Source organism: Coregonus lavaretus (assembly GCF_964263955.1).
Source record: "Coregonus lavaretus genome assembly, chromosome: 2".
NCBI classification, from domain to species: Eukaryota; Metazoa; Chordata; class Actinopteri; order Salmoniformes; family Salmonidae; genus Coregonus; species Coregonus lavaretus.
The window spans coordinates 22,175,909-22,199,640 of record NC_139989.1 but is presented as its reverse complement, the minus strand read 5'-3'; positions in this window follow the sequence as shown (position 1 = coordinate 22,199,640).

Here is a 23,732-nt window from a genome sequence, read left to right as displayed (position 1 = left end):
CGCTGTTCGAAACCTCTGTGTGTCCTGCGCCTGATTCTACACTACCTCTACACTCAATCCTGACACTTAGAGTCATTTTCTTAATGGGTGCATACTTATTAGTACTGTAACTCGAATAAGAAATGTTATAAATGTGTCAAGTGCAGCGTCTGGTTGCTCCTCATTACACACAACAGACCAGCAAATATTCTTTACATCTTTAACATAGGAATCACTACAAAACCTTGTCATGACTTGCCTTCATGGGTTGAGGATCAAACATGCCGGCTAGGCAAAGGTTTGAACACCCCCTTTCCTGGGGGTCAGTTTTATGACCGGTCGTAAATACTGTGCAGACTTTCTCTTCCTTGCCATGAAGTATTGTAAGAAAGGACCCCTTTGTTAACAAAGGAAGTCTTCCCGCCAAAACTCCAACATCCATAATGAAACAACATTCCTACTTAAAAGTATGTGGGAAATGGTTGGTGGGGACTTAAAGAACAATCATGTCAAATGTGTTACTGTGTTGTGATGTCATTAAAGACGGTGGAACAACATAACTGTATCTCTGGGGGGGTTCACTTCCCTGTTATGAGGTTTGCATCTAATTGTTGTATAAAATTAATGATTAAGTATAATAATACTTTTGTGAAGATAACAATGTGATTTTAGCATTCTAGATGAGATTTTTGTTTTTAATATTGATTTGTTCTCAGTCAGTGGCCATGCCCAGATGAGCACAAACATGATGGAACGCACCTTTTACCTGAGTGCATAAAAAGCCTTGAAAAACATTTAAACATTAGACCAGCAGATGTGAAGCGTGAGCTAAACGCTGCAAATGGTTGAATTTCTACCAGACCAGCAAGCCCCACAGCTTAAAATGGTTGAAACTCTTTAGACCAGCAGACGTGAAGCGTGAGCTAAACGTTGCAAATGGTTGAATTTCTACCAGACCAGAAAACGTGAGAAACGTGAGAAAATTGAGAAACTTTAAAACTCTCAACCTCTACACAAGGTGAAGAAGAAGACAATGCACTAGACCTTATCATTTCAGTCTGCAGCTGGTATGTATAGTCGTCTAGAGAACTTTCACTAAAGATATGAGTTGGAAAGGACAATTCCTCTCCGACAACCGCTGGTACATCTGAAGTATCCATTCTAACCACCACTACGACCAGAAATTCTACCAAGTACATTGGGATCTCTGGTGGGCAAACCAGAGTCCTACATCATCAACTGAACTATTGAGGACAGCTACACGTAAATACATGTTGCATTTCTAATCCCATTAGCGTTTAGTGGGGGTTTAATCATTTGTATTTCCGTGTAGTGTAGTTTCCAAAGTAACCACGATAGTTTGAATCTCTGTCTCTCCCTTCCATTCTGACTGCTCCACTACCCAAGCATTCATGCTAAAGTTAGTCCAGTCCACTAGGGACCTGTTTTCATTGTATTACGTTAGTAATCTATAACCTATGTGTGTTTGTGTTGTGTTATTATTTAGTTAGTAAATAAATAGTTAAGCCAATTTGTGTATTGCTGATTCATCAATAAGGTTAGGGTTCTTGCAAGTTCAAGGATTATGCGACGTTCAGAATGAGACTGATAAGAGGTAATTATTTAGTAAGTGACTGTTATCGATATGTAACATATACAGTGATTGAAAAAAGTATTTGATCCCCTGCTGATTTTGTGTGTTTGCCCACTGACAAAGAAATGATCAGTCTATAATTTTAATGGTAGGTTTATTTGAACAGTGAGAGACAGAATAACAACAAAATAATTCAGAAAAATGCATGTCAAAAATGTTATAAATTGATTTGCATTTTAATGACGGAAATAAGTATTTGACCTCCTCTCAATCAGAAAGATTTCTGGCTCCCAGGTGTCTTTTATACAGGTAACGAGCTGAGATTAGGAGCACACTCTTAAAGGGAGTGCTCCAAATCTCAGCTTGTTACCTGTATAAAAGACACCTGTCCACAGAAGCAATCAATCAATCAGTTTCCAAACTCTCTACCATGGCCAAGACCAAAGAGCTCTCCAAGGATGTCAGGAACAAGATTGTAGACCTACACAAGGCTGGAATGGGCTACAAGACCATCGCCAAGCAGCTTGGTGAGAAGGTGACAACAGTTGGTGCGATTATTCGCAAATGGAAGAAACACAAAATAATTGTCAATCTCCCTCGGCCTGGGGCTCCATGCAAGATCTCACCTTGTGGAGTTGCAATGATCATGAGAACGGTGAGGAATCAACCCAGAACTACATGGGAGGATCTTGTCATTGATCTCAAGGCAGCTGGGACCATAGTCACCAAGAAAACAATTGGTAACACACTACGCCGTGAAGGACTGAAATCCTGCAGCGCCTGCAAGGTCCCCCTGCTCAAGAAATCACATATACAGGGCCATCTGAAGTTTGCAAATGAACATCTGAATGATTCAGAGGAGAATTGGGTGAAAGTGTTGTGGTCAGATGAGACCAAAATCGAGCTCTTTGGCATCAACTCAACTCGCCGTGTTTGGAGGAGGAGGAATGCTGCCTATGACCCCAAGAACACCATCCCCACCGTCAAACATGGAAGTGGAAACATTATGCTTTGGGGGTGTTTTTCTGCTAAGGGGACAGGACAACTTCACACCATCAAAGGGACGATGGACGGGACCATGTACCGTCAAATCTTGGGTGAGAACCTCCTTCCCTCAGCCAGGGCATTGAAAATGGGTCGTGGATGGGTATTCCAGCATGACAATGACCCAAAACACACGGCCAAGGCAACAAAGGAGTGGCTCAAGAAGAAGCACATTAAAGTCCTGGAGTGGCCTAGCCAGTCTCCAGACCTTAATCCCATAGAAAATCTGTGGAGGGAGCTGAAGGTTTGAGTTGCCAAACGTCAGCCTCGAAACCTTAATGACTTGGAGAAGATCTGCAAAGAGGAGTGGAACAAAATCCCTCCTGAGATGTGTGCAAACCTGGTGGCCAACTACAAGAAACGTCTGACCTCTGTTATTGCCAACAAGAGTTTTGCCACCAAGTACTAAGTCATGTTTTGCAGAGGGGTCAAATACTTATTTCCCTCATTAAAATGCAAATCAATTGATAACATTTTTGTTATTCTGTCTCTCACTGTTCAAATAAACCTACGATTAAAATTATAGACTGATCATGTCTTTGTCAGTGGGCAAACGTACAAAATCAGCAGGGGATCAAATACTTTTTTCCCTCACTGTATATCTTCTAAGAGTTTAATTCGGGAGATGGTAACTCGTTAAACAACTTCTTCCGTGGTACCCCAAATTCCTAATGAGTTAATTGTTACATGATTAATTTAATTGAGTGACAATTAAACATAGTTAGGTGATTCGATATAAAACAGTCATACATTAAAGTAATTCACGTCACGACAACCTCTTATATGATCTCTTATACACCATATTAGGCCCAGCCTTTGGAACTTTGGTTTTCCAAACATGGCTACTAAATTATGATCACTATATCCAATGGATGTGGATACTGGTTTAGAGCAGCATTAGTAAAGATGTGATCAATACATGTGGATGATTTCTTTCCTTTGCCGTTTGTAAATACCCTGGTAGGTTGACTGATAACCTGAACCAGGTTACAGTTTGAAGCTTTTTCTTGAGTGGGCAGCTTGATGAAAGCTATTCAATATTTAGGTCACCCAGAAAATATACCTCTCTGTTGATATCACATACATTATCAAGCATTTCACACATATTATCCATATACTGAATGTTAGCACGTGATGGTCTATAGCAACTTCCCACAATTATAGGCTTTAGGTGAGGCAGGTGAACCTGTAGCCATATTACTTCAACAGTATTTGACATGAGATCCTCTCTAAGCTTTACAGGAAATAACTCTGAATATAAATGGCAACACCTCCACCATTGGCATTCATGTCTCTTCTGAAGATGTTGAAACAGTGTATTGCTACCACTGTATCATCAAAGGTGTTATCTAGGTCAGTTTCAGAGATAGTCGGTATATGAATGTCATCTATTACTAGCAAGTTATCGATTTCATGACCTTGTTTCTCAGGCTACATATGTTAATGTGGGCTATTTCTAGCGCTTTTCTAGGATTCTTGGTTGTTTTTTGCTTTACTGGAAGGCTTGTCAGAGGTAGACATGACAGTGATATTTATTTATGAGCTGATAGTGCAGGGTGAACTGCATATAGTGCGGCTCCCTACTAGGGCAAACCGCCTCAGTCCTAACAGTATAACTCAGGTTCATGTACGCATGATTACTGCTGTTGGATTGACAGAGGCATTCAGGGGAGATAGAGGAACATAAATTAGGTTACTTACATTACAGTGGAGGCTGCTGAGGGGAGGAAGGCTCATAATAATGTCTGGAATGGAGTATAATGGCTGGAATGGAGAGAATCGAATGGTATCAAACACACTCATGTGTTTCCATTCACATTCACATTCATGCCATTCCATTCACTCCATTCTGGACATTATTATGAGTCGTCCTCCCCTCAGCAGCCTCCACTGTTACACTTCCAACACCCCTGGGACATTGTACATTAGCAGCAGCACTACGACAACTCAGCTACACAATGGTAGGGATTATCAGAGTAGGTCTTGGGTCACTAATAACTCATTGTCTCTCGCGGCCAGGCAACAAAATGATTTCGATGGACTCCATCATTCCTGTAGAGCATCTTCTGTTTTCAAAAGGTGTCAAAGTATCTATAAAAGTTATCCCAACAGAGCTACAGTAGTCCTTTAGCCAGATGTGTAATGCCAGTAGCCTGCTGAATCTTTCGCAGCCGCGTCCCAGCGATGGCACAGGGCCTGAAATAATCAGCTGTGTTTTGGAGTCTTTCAGAGCTAGAAACAGTTCTTTAAAATCCAGTTTCAACAGTTCGGGGCTAGCCCTCCTAATGCCGTTCGACCCCACATGGAATACGACAGCGTCAGGACCCAGCAGCTGTCATAGAACGGTAGGAAGTAGCCTTGTCATTTCCTGTACTCGTGCTCCAGGATAGCACAGGGTTTTTGCCCCGGGAACCAATATATTTCTCACCATAGAGCTGCCGATGGTGACAGCTGGTGAAATGGCCAAGGAGGTTCGTCGTTTTTCCGCCTGAAGGGGTTTAGGAGACCCCTCGAGGACCGATGGGAGGTGAGGCTCGATGGACCCGAGCCAGTCGTAGAATCCATTGTGGCTGACGAAGGGGCCGGCGTCTGAGACACCCTCACGGTCCGATGAGGTGAGAGCTCTGAAGATCTGAACCCGAGGTAGGATCCCCCTGGGTTGGAAACAGGGTAGAGGACAATGGCACGGCAACCTCCGAGGCCAGGGGGACGAAGCTGTTTGATGTCTGGATTGGGCTTCCCAAAGCCAAAGAAGCTCTGTTCACCATTGACCACTGCCTTCCATTAGGCTTACGAAGGGTGATGTGATTCCATTGCTGGATAGCGAGATCAGAGACTGTGGCATCCGCTAGGCTCTCTAGAAGCGTCGGTCCTGTTCAATTTTCACAAGTGGGGGAGACTTCTTCGGTGAGAGGTCTCTGTGAAGCACTGGCAAGTCAGTCAAAGAGTGGTGACAGGGCTGTGATTCTCTCACCATATCAGAAGTGTAGAGAAGGAGAAGGTAGGCGGAAGTGATTTCCCCAGCAAATTGTGCAACGTTGAAATTTGCTTGCTTAGGGTAGACAGCTCTATTCTATAGTCCTCCGCAAGTAGGCAGTTGTTGCATTGAAAATCCGGTCGGCCCACAGTGTCCCGGAAAAGAGCATAGTAAACACAACTCCTACAACGCAGGAAGCATTCGCATCTTCCTCTGAATGGAGAGGCCTCCATCCAATCAGCTATCTTCGTTAGCTTGATGGCTAGCAGCTTAGCTAGCTAGCTAAGGTTAGCGACTCTGTCAAGCAGACTTTAAACTGTCAAATTAAACTGAGATTTAGTAATGATAGAGTAACTATCTTTGATTTCCAATTACATTGTTGTGGATTGCGAAACAGGCCGTTCATAAATGTCAAGCATTATCATGTTCCTCAATTAATTCAGCGCATTTCAGCAGTAGGCTATCTCTACACAGAGTGCGCTCAAGACGCACAGAGCGGACCCCGAGTATAGCATTGTCGAATCATACAAACGTTGTAACGGCAGTCAAATGACAAAAGTCAAATGACTAAAGTTGCTAAACTTGCTAGATAACCTCCTTCAACGAATGACAGAATACCTCCTATATTTGGCAAAATCGAGTTGATGAGTATACAGATAGCAGATCAGCTCATGAGTAATGGGGAGATTATGCAAATACACTGAACAAAAAATTAATGAAACATGAAGTGTTGGTCCCATGTTTCATGAGCTGAAATAAAAAATCCCATTCATTTTCTATACGCACAAAAAGCTAATTTCTCTCGAATTTTGTGCACAAATTTGTTTACATCCCTGTTAGTGAGCATTTCTCATTTGCCAAGATAATCCATCCACCTGACAGGTATGGCATCAAGAAGCTGATTAAACAGCATGATCATTACACAGGTGCACCTTGTGCTGGGGACAATAAAAGGTCACTTTAAAATGTGCAGTTCTGTCACACAACACAATGCCACAGATGTCTCAAGTTTTGAGTGAGCATGCAATTGGCATGCTGACTGCAGGAATGTCCACCAGAGCTGTTGCCAGAGAATGTAATGTTTATTTAGAGAATTTGGCAGTACGTCCAACCGGCCTCACAACCGCAGACCACGTGTAACCACACCAGCCCAAGACCACCACATCCGGCTTCTTCACCTGCGGGATCGTCTGAGGGGAGGTGGGGGGGAATGCTGAGGAGTATATCTGTCTGTAATAAAGCCCTTTTGTGGGGGAAAACTCCTTCTGATTGGCTGGGCCTGGCTCCCCAGTGGGTGGGCCTGGCTGCCAAGTGGGTGGACTTATGCCCTCCAAGGCCCAGTCATGTGAAATCCATAGATAAAGGCCTAATGAATTTATTTCAATTGACTGATTTCCTTATATGAACTGTAACTCAGTAAAATCTTTGAAATTGTTGCATGTTGCATTTTATATTTTTGTTCAGTATAGTTTAAATATCATGATGGGCACCAACTCTGTTTTAAAAATATCCATATCTACTCTCATACCATTTGTTAATTATCTACTGAAGCTCTCATACAGTGGGGGAAAAAAAGTATTTAGTCAGCCACCAATTGTGCAAGTTCTCCCACTTAAAAAGATGAGATAGGCCTGTAATTTTCATCATAGGTACACGTCAACAACAAATCCAGAAAATCACATTGTATGATTTTTTATGAATTTATTTGCAAATTATGGTGGAAAATAAGTATTTGGTCAATAACAAAAGTTTCTCAATACTTTGTTATATACCCTTTGTTGGCAATGACACAGGTCAAATGTTTTCTGTAAGTCTTCACAAGGTTTTCACACACTGTTGCTGGTATTTTGGCCCATTCCTCCATGCAGATCTCCTCTAGAGCAGTGATGTTTTGGGGCTGTCGCTGGGCAACACGGACTTTCAACTCCCTCCAAAGATTTTCTATGGGGTTGAGATCTGGAGACTGGCTAGGCCACTCCAGGACCTTGAAATGCTTCTTACGAAGCCACTCCTTCGTTGCCCGGGCGGTGTGTTTGGGATCATTGTCATGCTGAAAGACCCAGCCACGTTTCATCTTCAATGCCCTTGCTGATGGAATGAGGTTTTCACTCAAAATCTCACGATACATGGCCCCATTCATTCTTTCCTTTACACGGATCAGTCGTCCTGGTCCCTTTGCAGAAAAACAGCCCCAAAGCATGATGTTTCCACCCCCATGCTTCACAGTAGGCATGGTGTTCTTTGGAACTCAGCATTCTTTGTCCTCCAAACACGACGAGTTGAGTTTTTACCAAAAAGTTCTATTTTGGTTTCATCTGACCATATGACATTCTCCCAATCCTCTTCTAGATCATCCAAATGCACTCTAGCAAACTTCAGACGGGCCTGGACATGTACTGGCTTAAGCAGGGGGACACGTCTGGCACTGCAGGATTTGAGTCCCTGGCGGCATAGTGTGTTACTGATGGTAGGCTTTGTTACTTTGGTCCCAGCTCTCTGCAGGTCATTCACTAGGTCCCCCCGTCTGGTTCTGGGATTTTTGCTCACCGTTCTTGTGATCATTTTGACCCCACGGGGTGAGATCTTGCGTGGAGCCCCAGATCGAGGGAGATTATCAGTGGTCTTGTATGTCTTCCATTTCCTAATAATTGCTCCCACAGTTAATTTCTTCAAACCAAGCTGCTTACCTATTGCAGATTCAGTCTTCCCAGCCTGGTGCAGGTCTACAATTTTGTTTCTGGTGTCCTTTGACAGCTCTTTGGTCTTGGCCATTGTGGAGTTTGGAGTGTGACTGTTTGAGGTTGTGGACAGGTGTCTTTTATACTGATAACAAGTTCAAACAGGTGCCATTAATACAGGTAACGAGTGGAGGACAGAGGAGCCTCTTAAAGAAGAAGTTACAGGTCTGTGAGATCCAGAAATCTTGCTTGTTTGTAGGTGAATTCATAAAAAATCCTACAATGTGATTTTCTGGATTTTTTTCTTCTCAATTTGTCTGTCATAGTTGACGTGTACCTATGATGAAAATTACAGGCCTCTCTCATCTTTTTAAGTGGGAGAACTTGCACAATTGGTGGCTGACTAAATATTTTTTTCCCCCACTGTATAGGCAGCAAGAGAAGCGGGGGGTATCTTGACATGCATAGGCTTTGATAATGCAACCTATATACAGTATTACAGAATAAAGTTAGGAGTTTTCATGCGAGACAGGAGTCAGGATTTTGGGTTTCAGTGGGATTGGGATTGGATAGAAAAATAGCCTAGGCTCTAGGACAGGAGAAGATAACAATTCAGAGAGGCATGAGGGAAAATGCTAACAGACTTCATGTCTGTGACAGACACATATGTAGTGAATTATGCATAGACCTATCAAATTTGTGAATTTCTGAAGAGTCACAATGACAGCTCAAAGAGGCACATGTTCTTTTATAGGCTATACTTTAGGGATTTCCTGTAGGGTTTATTAACTGCATTCGGGTCATGTGTGCAGGCCGGCAGTGTCAATTATGCGTGTGCTTTGAATTTATGCAGACTTTGTGTGAAGTAAATACACTGGGCTAAAGGCTTCCATGCGACACCCTGTTTGTATAATGTGCTATTTTATTTTTTGCTAATCTGATGCTGCTTGTGTTGTGTATTTTGTGGAATTGCATTAGTGGCGACATTGGGGAGAAATTTTGTAATTTCCCAGGTTTTGTCATTACAATGTGAAGTGTTCCCGGGACAGACCCGGGATCCCGGTTACCCATGTTAATCCCGACTACCAGATCACAATCAGTGTTTCACGGCTCTATTATCCAATCAAACCCACACACAATGTTTTAAATTGTACCAGCAATGCAATTTGGTGTTTTTAACAACTATTGTTAAACATGATTGACTATGTTAAAATATAATTGTGATTATTTTCTTCTCACACTATCAACGTTTTTTAATCTTTGAAACCTAGTAGTCTTGTTCATCAGGGCATAAGGTTTTAAAGAGCGTTGCAACGTGAAACGAAAACCAGTGTTTCTTATTAGACACGTTCAGATAGTACGTCCTCATTTTATTAGTTCTGGAATGTTTTCTTCCGTTTCGTGACTTTTTAACACAACACAGGCATCTTGGCTGACCAGTTGATACCTCAAGATCCTTTGTGCATTGACCATCGGTGGTGCTACTGTTGACAATCTTCATGTGGCTGTTTGTATGGAGAATTGACAACTGGTTGCAGTGGAAAATGTTATCTGTTCCATTGACTGTGATTGGGACTGTTTATGGCTCTGTAGACCCTGTTCATTCTACCTGCAGTGCTCTCACTGGGAAAATGAATAGGCATGCAAAACTGGGGTGACACATTATGTCGCTATGCACTCCATCTAGAGCGACCAGCATGTCTGGGAGGGGGCACCCCGTCCGCTTTTTAGGGATACAGCTAATTCAACCTAGCTTTCTTTTCCGCTGAAAACCGGATGTGGGAACTCCACTCAGGCGTCTTTTTACGCCTGCTGCGTTAGGAGGGGGTTGGGTGTGTGTGTGTGTGTGTGTCTGTGTGTCATTTTAATGGGACCAGTCCACACTGGAGTGGAGAGTGATTGCATATCAATGGAAGTGTCCCTCTGCCCTTGGGCTCTGCTGCAATGCTCTTGACATTAATGCGCGGGAGAGGCTTTTTATTCAATGACTTTCTCAAACTACACCCGCACACACACATAACACACAAACCACGTGCCCACATATGCACACACAGACCCACACATCTTTAAGTCTCTTTCCCAAGTTCCCTCTCTCACTCTTCCCCTGTTCACTGCAGGGACTTTGTTAACCACACCCTGCCACTCTCTTTCCCTCTCTCCTCTCTCTCTCTAACACACACACATGCACACAGACACCCACACTCTTACACACTAGCTCCTTGCTCATTCTCACTCTCTCAACTCTGTCTCTCTCCCTCTCCCCCCATTTCTTCACTGCGGCAGATCAGTGTGCCTCCCGTTTCCAAGGCAACTCCTCATTCAGTCCCCTCACACACACACACATGCAGGCACTCCCCCTTTCTCTTTGGAGCAGTGAGACAATAAGAAAAAGCTGGCAGCGAGAGAGCGAGAGAGGGAGAGAGAGAGAGAGAATTAAACATGTAGCAGGGGTCTCTCTCCAGACGGGACCCCAGTGGGGGTGGGGGGGGGGGGGGGGGTCGTGTGTGTGTGAGGTGGTTATTTATTTGTCTCTCGAGCGTGACCAGCCATATGCGGAACGTGGACGAAGCGTGCCACAGGCTTGGGGTTAAGGGACGGATCAAACGTGGAGGGAGGGATGGATGGCTAAAGTAAGGGAGGGGGAGATGGGGTCTCCATTAGTGCTGGCTTAGTTATTCATTAGAGCGCCGGTGTGTAATCCCCTCCTACGCATCTATTCCACAGGGAGCTGAAGGGGGGTACGAGGGTGTGTGTGGTGGAAGGGGTGTGCTACTGAGGGGCCTCCCCGGATACTGGCCACAGCATATGGGACCCAGTGTTAATGACGGCACACGTCCCCCCCCCCCCCCCCCGCCTTAGTTTAGTCATGCCCCGGAGGGCATGGAAGGTCTTCTGTTGTGGAGGGGGAGGTAACGGCAATGTGATTAAAACCGTGTTCGGGTGACAATTAACGGCCCTTCAAGTCCCCGTGCCAGAGGGCCCGAGGGCTCAAGGGATGGCAGAGGGGCGTGGGGCGTGTGGATAAGCTGGTGGGATCGAGGTTGGTTCAGGTGGCACCTTCAGTCTTAATCCCCCCCTCCCATTTCCACCCCCCCCACACACACTTTTTATGAATAAATCATGTGCAAATTCTGATCCACCCCCTCTCGATGTCTCCACCCTCATTACACCTCCTTCTGTCAGGTTTTTATTTCCCTTTTTTCGTTGACGGTTTAATCAATCCCCCCCCCCCCCGACTGTCTACCCACACTTTATTTTCTTTGATTATTAAAGCCAGTTCCCCCTCGTAGGAGAAGGACGCAGGGAAAAAGGTAGGGGGAAATAAAGCGCCACTGATGAGTGATTAGGATGGGAAAAGTTGTAGATAGAGGTAGAGCAAAGGAACGATTGATAAAAACAATACATATTTACAGGCAGTGATTGGTATCTCTTCTGAGAGACAAAGATGGAGACGGCAGTATACAAAGAGAATATCTATAGACTGTAATGGAGAGAGAGACACAGAGAGGGAATAAGGGAGTGGAGGCAGAGAGAGAGAAATGAGAGACTGGAGACAAGAAGCAACCAGTCAACGCAGTGACCCCTTATGTTTTCTTAAGGTGGCAACTCCTCCCACTCTCTGGCCCCTAACCCCGAAGCAATTGGCACGCGGCCCCTCCCCCTCCTCTAGCCCCAGTCCCAGTGGTCCCACTGGAGGCAATCACTGGTGGGACAGGATGGAGACAGCTGGTCCACACACACACGCGCACACACCAGCTACAACCCACTGTCTCCTGGGTTTGCAGGGGCCAGAACAAACATTTGTTTGTGCAGTGTTCCATTTCAGCCAGCTTGCCTACGCAGGGACCAAATAGAAACAGACATTTAAGGGAAAAAGACTAACAGAGAGAGCAAGATGGATAGAGAGAGGGCGAGAGGTTGTCATTGAGAGGGCAAAATGGAGGTAAAAGCAGGAGAGTCAGTGTGGCCTAGTTAAAACATCGGCTTGATGCAGTGCCTTAGGCCCCCTATTATGCAACATTTTATATACAGTTGAAGTCTGAAGTTTACATACACCTTAGCCAAATACGTTTAAACTCAGTTTTTCACAATTCCTGACATTTAATCCTAGTAAAAATTCCCTGTCTTAGGTCAGTTAGGATCACCACTTTATTTTAAGAATGTGAAATGTCAGAATAATAGTAGAGAGAATGATTTATTTAAGCTTTTATTTATTTAAGTTTACGTACACTCAATTAGTATTTGGTAGCATTGCCTTTAAATTGTTTAACTTGGGTCAAACGTTTCGTGTAGCCTTCCACAAGCTTCCCACAATAAGTTGGGTGAATTTTGGCCCATTCCTCCTGACAGAGCTGGTGTAACTGAGTCAGGTTTGTAGGCCTCCTTGCTCGCACACGCTTTTTCAGTTCTGCCAACAAATGTTCTATAGGATTGAGGTCAGGGCTTTGTGATGGCCACTCCAATACCTTGACTTTGTTGTCCTTAAGCCATTTTGCCACAACTTTGGAAGTATGCTTGGGGTCATTGTCCATTTGGAAGACCCATTTGCAACCAAGCTTTAACTTCCTGACTGATGTCTTGAGATGTTGCTTCAGTATATCCACATAATTTTCCTTCCTCATGATGCCATCTATTTTGTGAAGTGCACCTGTCCCTCCTGCAGCAAAGCACCCCCGCAGCATGATGCTACCACTCCCGTGCTTCACGGTTGGGATGTACAGATGAACGTGGTACCTTCAGGCGTTTGGAAATTGCTCCCAAGGATGAACCAGACTAGTGGAGGTGTACCATTTTTTTGGCTGATTTCTTTACATTTTTCCATGATGTCAAGCAAAGAGGCACTGAGTTTGAAGATAGGCCTTGAAATACATCCACAGGTACACCTCCAATTGACTCAAATGATGTCAATTAGCCTATCAGAAGCTTTTAAAGCCATTAAATCATTTTCTGGAATTTTCCAAGCTGTTTAAAGGCACAGTCAACTTAGTTTATGTAAACTTCTGACCCACTGGAATTGTGATACAATGAATTATAAGTGACATAATCTGTCTGTAAACAATTGTTGGAAAAATTACTTGTGTCATGCACAAAGTAGATGTCCTAACCGACTTGCCAAAACTATAGTTTGGGAACAAGACATTTGTGGAGTGGTTGAAAAATGAGTTTTAATGACTCCAACCTAAGTGTATGTAAACTTCTGACTTCAACTGTATATATATATATATTCACTGATATGCTCATTATGCGTATACATACATAATTGTGTGAACTGTGTAGAAAGTGAAAGATGATCCCGAGGAGGAGGTCTATGTATCTTTGGTGCAAACTTGTCTAATTGGTTCTTATTTCTTAGTGTGGAATCATTTGTTATTGTTATTCCTATCCAGCTCTTTTGTCCTGTAAATACAGAACCCTCATGACAGATACCTTACAATTCCTGCCCTTGTCCAGTTTAGATTTTCATCCTTGCGAGTTGCTATTGATTCAGTCTTCATCTATGTTTTGCCCTTTTGAGAAGACAAAGGCACGGAACGGGAGAGAACATTTTTGAACCAAGTAAAGTTGGTACCTGAGCTATTCCATTGATAAACACTGATTTACATTTTTCCACAGTGTGCCTTGCTGAACACAACCCAGGTTTCAATAGGCCTTGTCTTTAGTCAGAATAGCCTTAGTTCAGCCAATAATGCACAGAAGCCACTGAAATGGAGTGGACTTTGGACAGCAGTAAATAAAATAAAATAAAATGTTACAGTGAAATGCTTACTTAGAAGCCCTTAATCAAAAATGCAGTTTTTTAAGAGAAAAAAATAACAAAAAGTGTTAAGTAAAATATTGAAAATAGCAAATAATTAAAGAGCAGCAGTGAAATAAAATAACAGTAGGGAGGCTATATACATGGGGTACCGGTACAGAGTCAATGTGCGGTAATTGAGGTAATATGTACATGTGGGTAGAGTTAAAGTGACTATGCATAAATAATAAACAGAGTAGCAGCAGCATAAAAAAGGGGTTTGGGGTGTGGTGGGGTGGGGTGGGGGTGCAATGCAAATAGTCCGGGTAGCCATGATTAGCTGTTCAGGAGTCTTATTGCTTGGGGGTAGAAGCTGTTAAGAAACCTTTTGGACCTAGACTTGGTGCTCCGGTACCGCTTGCCGTGCGGTAGCAGAGAGAACAGTCTATAACTATGGTGGCTGTATTCTTTGACAATTTTTAGGGCCTTCCTCTGACACCGCCTGGTTTAGAGGTCCTGGATGGCAGGAAGCTTGGCCCCAGTAATGTACTGGGCCGTACGCACTATCCTCTGTAGTACCTTGCGGTCGGAGGCCGAGCAGTTGCCATACCAGTCAGGATGCTCTCGATGGTGCAGCTGTAGAACTTTTTGAGGATCTGAGGACCCATGCCAACTCTTTTCAGCCTCCTGAGGGGGGATAGGCTTTGTCGTGCCCTCTTCACAACACTGGTGTGTTTGGACCATGATAGTTTGTTGGTGATGTGGACACCAAGGAACTTGAAGCTCTCAACCTGTTCCACTACAGCCCCGTCGATGAGAATGGGGGCGTGCTCAGTCCACTTTTTTTTCCTGTAGTCCACAATCATCTCCCTTGTCTTGATCATGTTAAGGGAGAGGTTGTTATCCTGGCACCACACGGCCAGGTCTCTGACCTCCTCCCTATAGGCTGTCTCATCGTTGTCCGTGATCAGGCCTACCATTGTTGTGTCGTCGGTAAACTTTAATGATGGTGTTGGAGTCATGCCTGGCCATGCAGTCATGGGTGAACAGGGAGTACAGGAGGGGACTGAGCATGCACCCCTGAGGGGCCCCCGTGTTGAGGATCAGCGTGGCATATGTGTTGTTACCTACCCTTACCACCTGGGGGTGGCCCGTCAGGAAGTCCAGGATCCAGTTGCAGAGGGAGGTGTTTAGTCCCAGGGTCCTTAGCTTAGTGATGAGCTTTGAGGGCACTATGGTGTTCAACGCTGAGCTGTAGTCAATGAATAGCATTCTCACGTAGGTGTTCCTTTTGTCCAGGTGTGAAATGTGGTCCTCTGTAGCTCAATTGGTAGAGCATGGCGCTTGTAACGCCAGGGTAGTGGGTTCGATCCCCGGGACCACCCATACATAAAAATGTATGCATACATGACTATAAGTTGCTTTGGGTAAAAGCGTCTGCTAAATGGCATATTATTATTATTATCATCATCATCTGTGGATCTGTTGGGGCGGTATGCAAATTGGAGTGGGTCTAGGGTTTCTGGGATAATGGTGTTGATTTGAGCCATGACCAGCCTTTCAAAGCACTTAATGGCTACAGACGTGAGTGCTACGGGTCGGTAGTCATTTAGGCAGGTTATCTTAGTGTTCTTGGGCACAGGGACTATGGTGGTCTGCTTGAAACATGTTGGTATTACAGACTCAGTCAGGGACATGTTGAAAATGTCAGTGAAGACACTTGCCAGATGGTCAGCGCATGCTCGGAGTACACGTCCTGGTAATCCGTCTAGCCCTGCGGCCTTGTGAATGTTGACCTGTTTAAAAGTCTTACTCACATCGGCTACGGAGAGCGTGATCACATAGTCATCCGGAACAGCTGATGCTCTCATGCATTCTTCAGTTTTGCTTGCCTCAAAGTGAGCATAGAAGTGATTTAGCTCGTCCTTTGTTAAAATGGTCCTGTAGCTTAGCATCTGCGTCATCTGACCACTTCCTTATTAACCCAGTCACTGGTGCTTCCTGCTTTAGTAATTTAGCTTTAAAGGTCATACCTTATATCTTATATTCTTAATAATAGTAATTGATTAGGACTTTTCCAAAGCTCAAAGTGCTTATATTTTCTTGTGAACTCAAACATAATATCAGCCAAAGTGGCGCAGTGGTCTAAGGCACTGCATCGCAGTGCTAGCTGTGCCACTAGAGATCCTGGTTCGAACCCAGGCTCTGTCGCAGCCGGCCGCGACTGGGAGACTCATGGGCGGTGCACAATTGGCCTAGCGTTGTCCAGGGTAGGGGAGGGAATGGCCGGCAGGGATGTAGCTCAGTTGATAGAGCATGGCGTTTGCAACGCCAGGGTTGTGGGTTTGATTCCCACGGGGGACCAGTTTGAAAAAAAACAAAAAATTACAAAAAAATATATATATGTATTCACTAACTGTAAGTCGCTCTGGATAAGAGCGTCTGCTAAATGACGTAAATGTAAATGTTTTTAGTCTGTTTGAGTGGTAGTGCATGGTCATGAGCTGGAATAATGTGTCATAAGATCTGCTAGAAGTTTGGATCAATGTTGTCTTTACCTACAGTGAGCATTCATGAAATGGTGTGTGTGTGTGTGTGTGTGTGTGTGTGTGTGTGTGTGTGTGTGTGCAGGCCCTTCGCTGACTCAGCAATCAATGGAGTAAGATGTGCGATGTGAGGCGCATCGTAAATGCGGGCTGGGGAAGGAAGGATGGTGTCTGGCACCTCGCCAGCTTGGGGAATCGACAGACAAGGAACAAAGCACTCTGGAAAAGGAGTCAAGCTCTCGGCTTGTAGAAAGTCATTCGTAGAAACAGGGTCTATCAGTTGCGAATCTCAGCTTAGCAAACAAATACTGGTGTTTTGAAACTGGTGAGTCAGTGAGCCAGGTAAACACTGCTCGAAATGTGTTGGTGAGGAAAGGTGGAGAACGAGGGAGGGAGGGAGGGAGGGGGAGAGTCTATAGAAAGGAAAGACACAGACGGTGATAAGACACTGTCGCATCACCTGTCATTCATACTTCTAGCCCTGCTTCAAACTGTGAAGGAGGTGTGTGTGTGTGTGTGTGTGTGTGTCTGTGTGTGAGTGAAAGTGTGTGTGTTTCACTAACACAGATGTTTATTTGCTACGAGATAGGAACACAAGCTAATGAAGATATACATGAGTGCAGCAATTATATTTAACGAGCGCACGCCACTTGTGCATTGCGGTTTTACCGAGGTGGTAAAAGAGATGTGCGGGGGCCGCACAGGCCTGTTTTGCCAAAACGATGCCGTTGCGGTTGTCATGGCGTTATTAATCAACGGCTTATTTTTGTTCATTTGTTTCCCCCGTGATGCGGTGGCCGGGGGAGCCGTCTGTGCGGGAGCACGAGAATGCTAATTATAACGCAAGTGGTGAACAAAGACAAGGAGGAGAAGGAACGGAGGATCGGCAACACCACAGCAACTCTACTTTTCCGTTATTCATGTCGGGCTACGGGCCCGTGGCAGCTTGTTCCTTTGTCCAGGCTCTCATTAATGAGTGGGGATATGGGACAAGAGCCATCACTGTGTTAATCCGCTTCAGGAGCTTTGAAAAAAGCCTTTTCTGCAGGGAAATGTGCTGTTCCACAGAGTCTGCAGCAGCAGCTGCAAGAACACAGCCTTTGACATTTGTCAGAAGACCAGGTGGGGGTAAAGAGAGATAGATGATATGGAGTGAGAATTGTGCCCAGCGGGCAAAACTGGTTGCAATGCCATCATTGTGACGTCTTTAATGACATCATGGATGGATGTTGTCTCCGATATGGATGTTGTCATATTTTTAGGTTGTAATCTGGTTTACCTGGTGTAACAGAGACCATTTGGTTGTCATATGGTAATGTCTTCTCAACCAGAAAACCAGTCTACAATCAGAAAATTACGTCAAGTCGTCATGTGCCAAATTGTGCCTGCTGGGTAATAAATAGCTTGAGGCTGAGCTGGTTATCGAAGCCCATCAAGCTAAAAATGCTTCCACCAAACATTGTGTTGCTTTGCGCCCAGATAAAAATGTAGCCCTAAGGGAGCATTGAATGGAAATTTGTGGAGTAAATAGCGCACGTACAGTGCATTCGGAAAGCATTCAGACCCCTTGACTGTTTCCCGCATTTGACATTTTTGCTAATTTGAAATTTTACATAAGTATTCAGACCCTTTACTCAGTACTTTGTTGAAGCACCTTTGGCAGAGATTACAGCCTCAAGTCTTCTTGGGTATGACGCTACAAGCTTGACACACCTGTATTTGTGGACTTTCTCCCTTTCTTCTCTGCAGATCCTCTCAAGCTCTATCATGTTGGATGGGGAGCGTTGCTGCACAGCTATTTTCAGGTCTCTCCAGAGATGTTCGATCGGGTTCAAGTCCAGGCTCTGACTGGGCCACTCAAGGACATTCAGAGTCTTGTCCCGAAGCCACTCCTGCGTTGTCTTGGCTGTGTGCTTAGGGTCGTTGTCCTGTTGGAAGGTGAACCTTCGCACTAGTCTGAGGGCCTTAGCACTCTGGAGCAGGTTTTCATCAAGGATCTCTCTGTACTTTGCTCCGTCTATCTTTCCCTTGATCCTGACTAGTCTCCCAGTCCCTGCCGCTGAAAAACATCCCCACAGCATGATGCTGCCACCACCATGCTTCACCGTAGGGATAGTACCATGTTTCCTCCAGACATGACGCTTGGCATTCAGGCCAAAGAGTTCAATCTTGGTTTCATCAGACCAGAGAATCTTGTTTCTCATGGTCTGAGAGTCCTTTAGGTGCCTTTTGGTGGAGTGCTGCAGAGATGGTTGTCCTTCTGGAATGTTCTCCCATCTCCACAGAGGAACTCTGGAGCTCTGTCAGAGTGACTGTTACGGATACAGGTATCCTGTGTTTTTGTGTGTTTCTACTCCTTCTGCCCTAATCACAGGTGTCCTGTATGTTCCTGATTGGTGGTCATTGAGGTGTCAGCTGATTGCTAAGGTGGACCAATCAGTGAACATTCCTCTGCATAGCACCACCTGTTGCTGGGTTTTTCAATCACACATCCCATTGTATAAAAACCAGTCACTTGTGTTTGTTGTTAGAGAGAGACTATTTCCGTATGTGAGTATGGACACTGTGGTGTCCTGTTTTTGTTTACTCACTAAGTTGCTGGTTACTCTGGTTGGTAATTTTGTTAGACTACTTTTTTGTATGTGAGTAATGGATACTGTGATGTCCTGTGTTTAGAGTACTCATTAATTTGCTGGTTACTCTGTTTGGTAACTTTGTGTGTTTCTGGGAAAAGGGGAGTTTGAGCTAGCTGCCCTTGGGCATACATTTCCCGTAGAAAGAACTGTCTATAAACACTAGTTAGACCTGAGCGGACCACCCACTGTATTTTTTTTATGAGTAGCAGTAGCCTAGCGGTTCTTGAGGCAGGCAAGATCAGTTTAGGGGTGTTTTACACTATTGTTTCATTTCTTGGGTCCTGCTCAGCCCTTTTTCCCAAACCTTTACCGTGTGTTCAGAAATAAACCATTTATGTTTGACGGTAGTTCATGGTTGTTGTGTAATTTTTGTTCTCACTGTTCCATGTCACACTCCTAATTTGCATGATTTATGTTACGGGTCTCATGTCCATCCACCCTAGATGTTTAGAGCCACGGGGTTCGTAACAAAGTGGGGGCTCGTCTGGGATATATCTCATTGATACTCATGCAAATTTAGTTAGTGTCTGGTTCAGTGTTGAGCTTGGCAGCTGTAACTACCAGTTTTTTGTGTGTTCAGTAGTCGACGGCTCGTGTTGCTAGTTTAGGATGGCTACTTTTGAGTTGGATGCATTTTTGGAAAACCCTATGTGGGAGATTTTTGAGAATTGCCGTAGAGTGGATCTACAGGCTTTGGCTGACCACTTTTCTGTACCCATACCGAGGGGTTTAGTGAAAGCAGAAGTTAGGGAAGTAGTGCTAGCGATATTGTTGAACGAGCGGGTGCTTGAGTTACCGCCGCCTGAGTCTGCTGCTCCTGTAGGGGATGTGGTTGCTGTTCCTGTAAGCCCATCAGTGTCTGAGGACGAGGCTAAGGCTCCAGCCACATTGCCCCGTTATGACCCACTCTCCCCACTGACTGACAGTGATGCCAGGATCGATGTCCGCTCGACACGGCTCCAAATGGAGGCGGAAGAGCGGGCACAGATCAGGCAAGACAAGCTGGAAATGCGTAAGCTAGAGGTAAAACTGGAGACTGGTAGGCTTGATCAAGAACTGGAGACGCGTAAGATGGAACTGGAGGTGCGTAAAATGGAACTGGAGGCAGAAACAGCGAGGTTAGTCTCTGCTCATACTATGCCTGCTAGTGAGCCATCCTCACCAGCTGTGTCGGCTGCTACGTTTGATATTAGTAGACAGATCACCTTGGTACCTGTGTTCAGGGAGTCAGAGGTTGATTCCTATTTCAGTGTTTTTGAACGTATAGCGGTAGCATTGAAATGGCCCGAAGAGGTATGGTGCCTATTACTTCAGTGTAAACTAACAGGTAAAGCCCAAGAGGTTCTGGCAGCGCTACCTCTTGAAGACAGTTTGAATTATGATGTGGTCAAAGCTACTGTTCTTCGTGCCTATGAGCTTGTTCCTGAGGCATATCGACAGAGATTTAGGTCTCATAAAAAGTATCCTACTCAGACTTGTGTGGAGTTTGCTAGAGACAAAGGAAATCTGTTTGACAAATGGCACAGTGCTAGTAAGGTAACTGATTTTAACTCTCTACGGGAGTTAATCTTGTTAGAAGAGTTTAAAAATTGCTTACCGGAACGCATTGTAGTTTATCTGAACGAACAGAAAGTATCCTCACTGTCGGAAGCGTCTGTATTGGCAGACGAGTTTGTGTTGACGCATAAGAGCGTGTTTTCGGCTCGTACGGAGAGCAGGGCTGCGGAGTTGCTAACTTTTAGTCCTAGTCGACCAGCAGTACATCCAGCACGCCCAAAAGATGTGCGTCACTGTTTCTATTGTCATAAGGTGGGACATTTGGTTAGTGATTGCTTTTTGCTTAAACGCAAACAGGGGATGCCTCAGCACGCCAGGCCGCCAACGGGTGTTGGGCTGATTCGTACGGTTGTGGGGCCGGAATCAAGACAGAGGCCTCATAGTGAATGTAGTTTGAAAGTCCCTGTCCCAGATCACAGTTATGAACCGTTCATTTTTGAGGGGTTTGTTTCTATATCAGATGACGAAGCGTCTCAGCGTCCAGTTAGAATCCTCAGAGATACTGGTGCAGCGCAGTCGTTCATACTAGCTGATGTGTTGCCCTTGTCTAATAATACATATTGTGGTTCCAGTGTGTTAGTACAAGGAATTGAAATGGGATTTGTCCCAGTGCCATTGCACTTTGTGAACGTACACTCTGAGTTAGTCAGTGGATTGTTCAGAGTGGGCGTACGTCCTATGTTGCCAGTAAAAGGTGTGACATTTATAATGGGCAACGATATTGCCGGAGGAAAGGTGATACCCGTATTGGAGGTATTGGATAAAAGTGACCAGTCTCTCTCCGAGGAGCTGGCACAGGGTTATCCAGATGTGTTCCCCGCTTGTGCTGTCACACGTGCTCAAGCACGACAAGTGGGTGAAGTGATAGATTTGTCGAACACGATTCTATTCAGAGAGTGTGACCCAGAGGATAGTTTGGGTGCTACCTCTGGTAAGCTGGTGCAGTCTGACCAACAGTCCAGAGAAAGGAAGAAGGTCTCAGCTATAAATGCATTTCCCGCACCTACCACCAGAAGAGAGCTACGCCGTTTTTTAGGGATGGTTGGCTACTACCGTAGTTTCTGTAAAAATTTCTCTGCGGTAGTTGCTCCATTAACGGATTTGCTCAGTCCGGCGAGAAAATTTGTATGGTCTGAAGATTGTTGTACTGCTTTCAACACTGCTAAAGGACTCTTATGTAGTACTCCTGTTCTTGCTGCGCCAGATTTTGAACGACCGTTTAAACTGGAGGTAGATGCAAGTGCCAGAGGTGCTGGTGCTGTTCTACTGCAGCAGGACCAGAGTGGAGTGGACCATCCTGTCTGTTATTTTTCACGGAAATTTAACAAATGTCAGACAAACTATTCCACCATTGAACAAGAAGCTCTAGCTTTGTTGTTAGCTCTGCAGTACTTTGAAGTTTATGTTGGTTCCAGTGCATTACCAGTGATAGTGTATACTGACCATAACCCCTTAGTTTTTCTCCACCGGATGTACAACCAGAACCAACGCCTTATGCGTTGGGCACTTGTCGTGCAAAATTATAATTTGGAGATCCGCCACAAAAAGGGGTTGGATTATGTGTTGGCAGATGCTTTGTCTCGTGTTTAATGATCTAGGTTTTATTTTTTTGTTATCCCGGCAGGATGATTTTAGAATTTTGGGTGTTGTGATGGTACGTGTGTCGCAAACCATTGTGGTTTGCTCTTTTAAGGGTGGGAGTGTTACGGATACAGGTATCCTGTGTTTTTGTGTGTTTCTACTCCTTCTGCCCTAATCACAGGTGTCCTGTATGTTCCTGATTGGTGGTCATTGAGGTGTCTGCTGATTGCTAAGGTGGACCAATCAGTGAACATTCCTCTGCATAGCACCACCTGTTGCTGGGTTTTTCAATCACACATCCCATTGTATAAAAACCAGTCACTTGTGTTTGTTGTTAGAGAGAGACTATTTCCGTATGTGAGTATGGACACTGTGGTGTCCTGTTTTTGTTTACTCACTAAGTTGCTGGTTACTCTGGTTGGTAATTTTGTTAGACTGCTTTTTTGTATGTGAGTAATGGATACTGTGATGTCCTGTGTTTAGAGTACTCATTAATTTGCTGGTTACTCTGTTTGGTAACTTTGTGTGTTTCTGGGAAAAGGGGAGTTTGAGCTAGCTGCCCTTGGGCATACATTTCCCGTAGAAAGAACTGTCTATAAACACTAGTTAGACCTGAGCGGACCACCCACTGTATTTTTTTTATGAGTAGCAGTAGCCTAGCGGTTCTTGAGGCAGGCAAGATCAGTTTAGGGGTGTTTTACACTATTGTTTCATTTCTTGGGTCCTGCTCAGCCCTTTTTCCCAAACCTTTACCGTGTGTTCAGAAATAAACCATTTATGTTTGACGGTAGTTCATGGTTGTTGTGTAATTTTTGTTCTCACTGTTCCATGTCACACTCCTAATTTGCATGATTTATGTTACGGGTCTCATGTCCATCCACCCTAGATGTTTAGAGCCACGGGGTTCGTAACATAAAGGTAACAGTGACCATCGGGTTCTTGGTCACCTCCCTGACCAAGGCCCTTCTCCCCCGATTGCTCAGTTTGGGCGGGCGGTCAGCTCTAGGAAGAGCCTTGGTGGTTCCAAACTTCTTCCATTTAAGAATGATGGAGGCCACTGTGTTCTTGTGGACCTTCAATGCTGCAGACATGTTTTGGTACCCTTCCCCAGATCTGTGCCTCGACACAATCCTGTCTCTGAGCTCTACGGACAATTCCTTCGACCTGGTTTTTGCTCTGACATGCACTGTCAACTTTGGGACCTTATATATACAGGTGTGTGCCTTTCCAAATCATGTCTAATCAATTGAATTCACCACAGGTGGACTCCAATCAAGTTGTAGGAACATCTCAAGGATGATCAATGGAAACAGGATGCACCTGAGCTCAATTTCGAGTCTCATAGCAAAGGTTCTGAATACTTATGTAAATACGTTTTTTAATTTTTTATGTAATACATTTGCAAA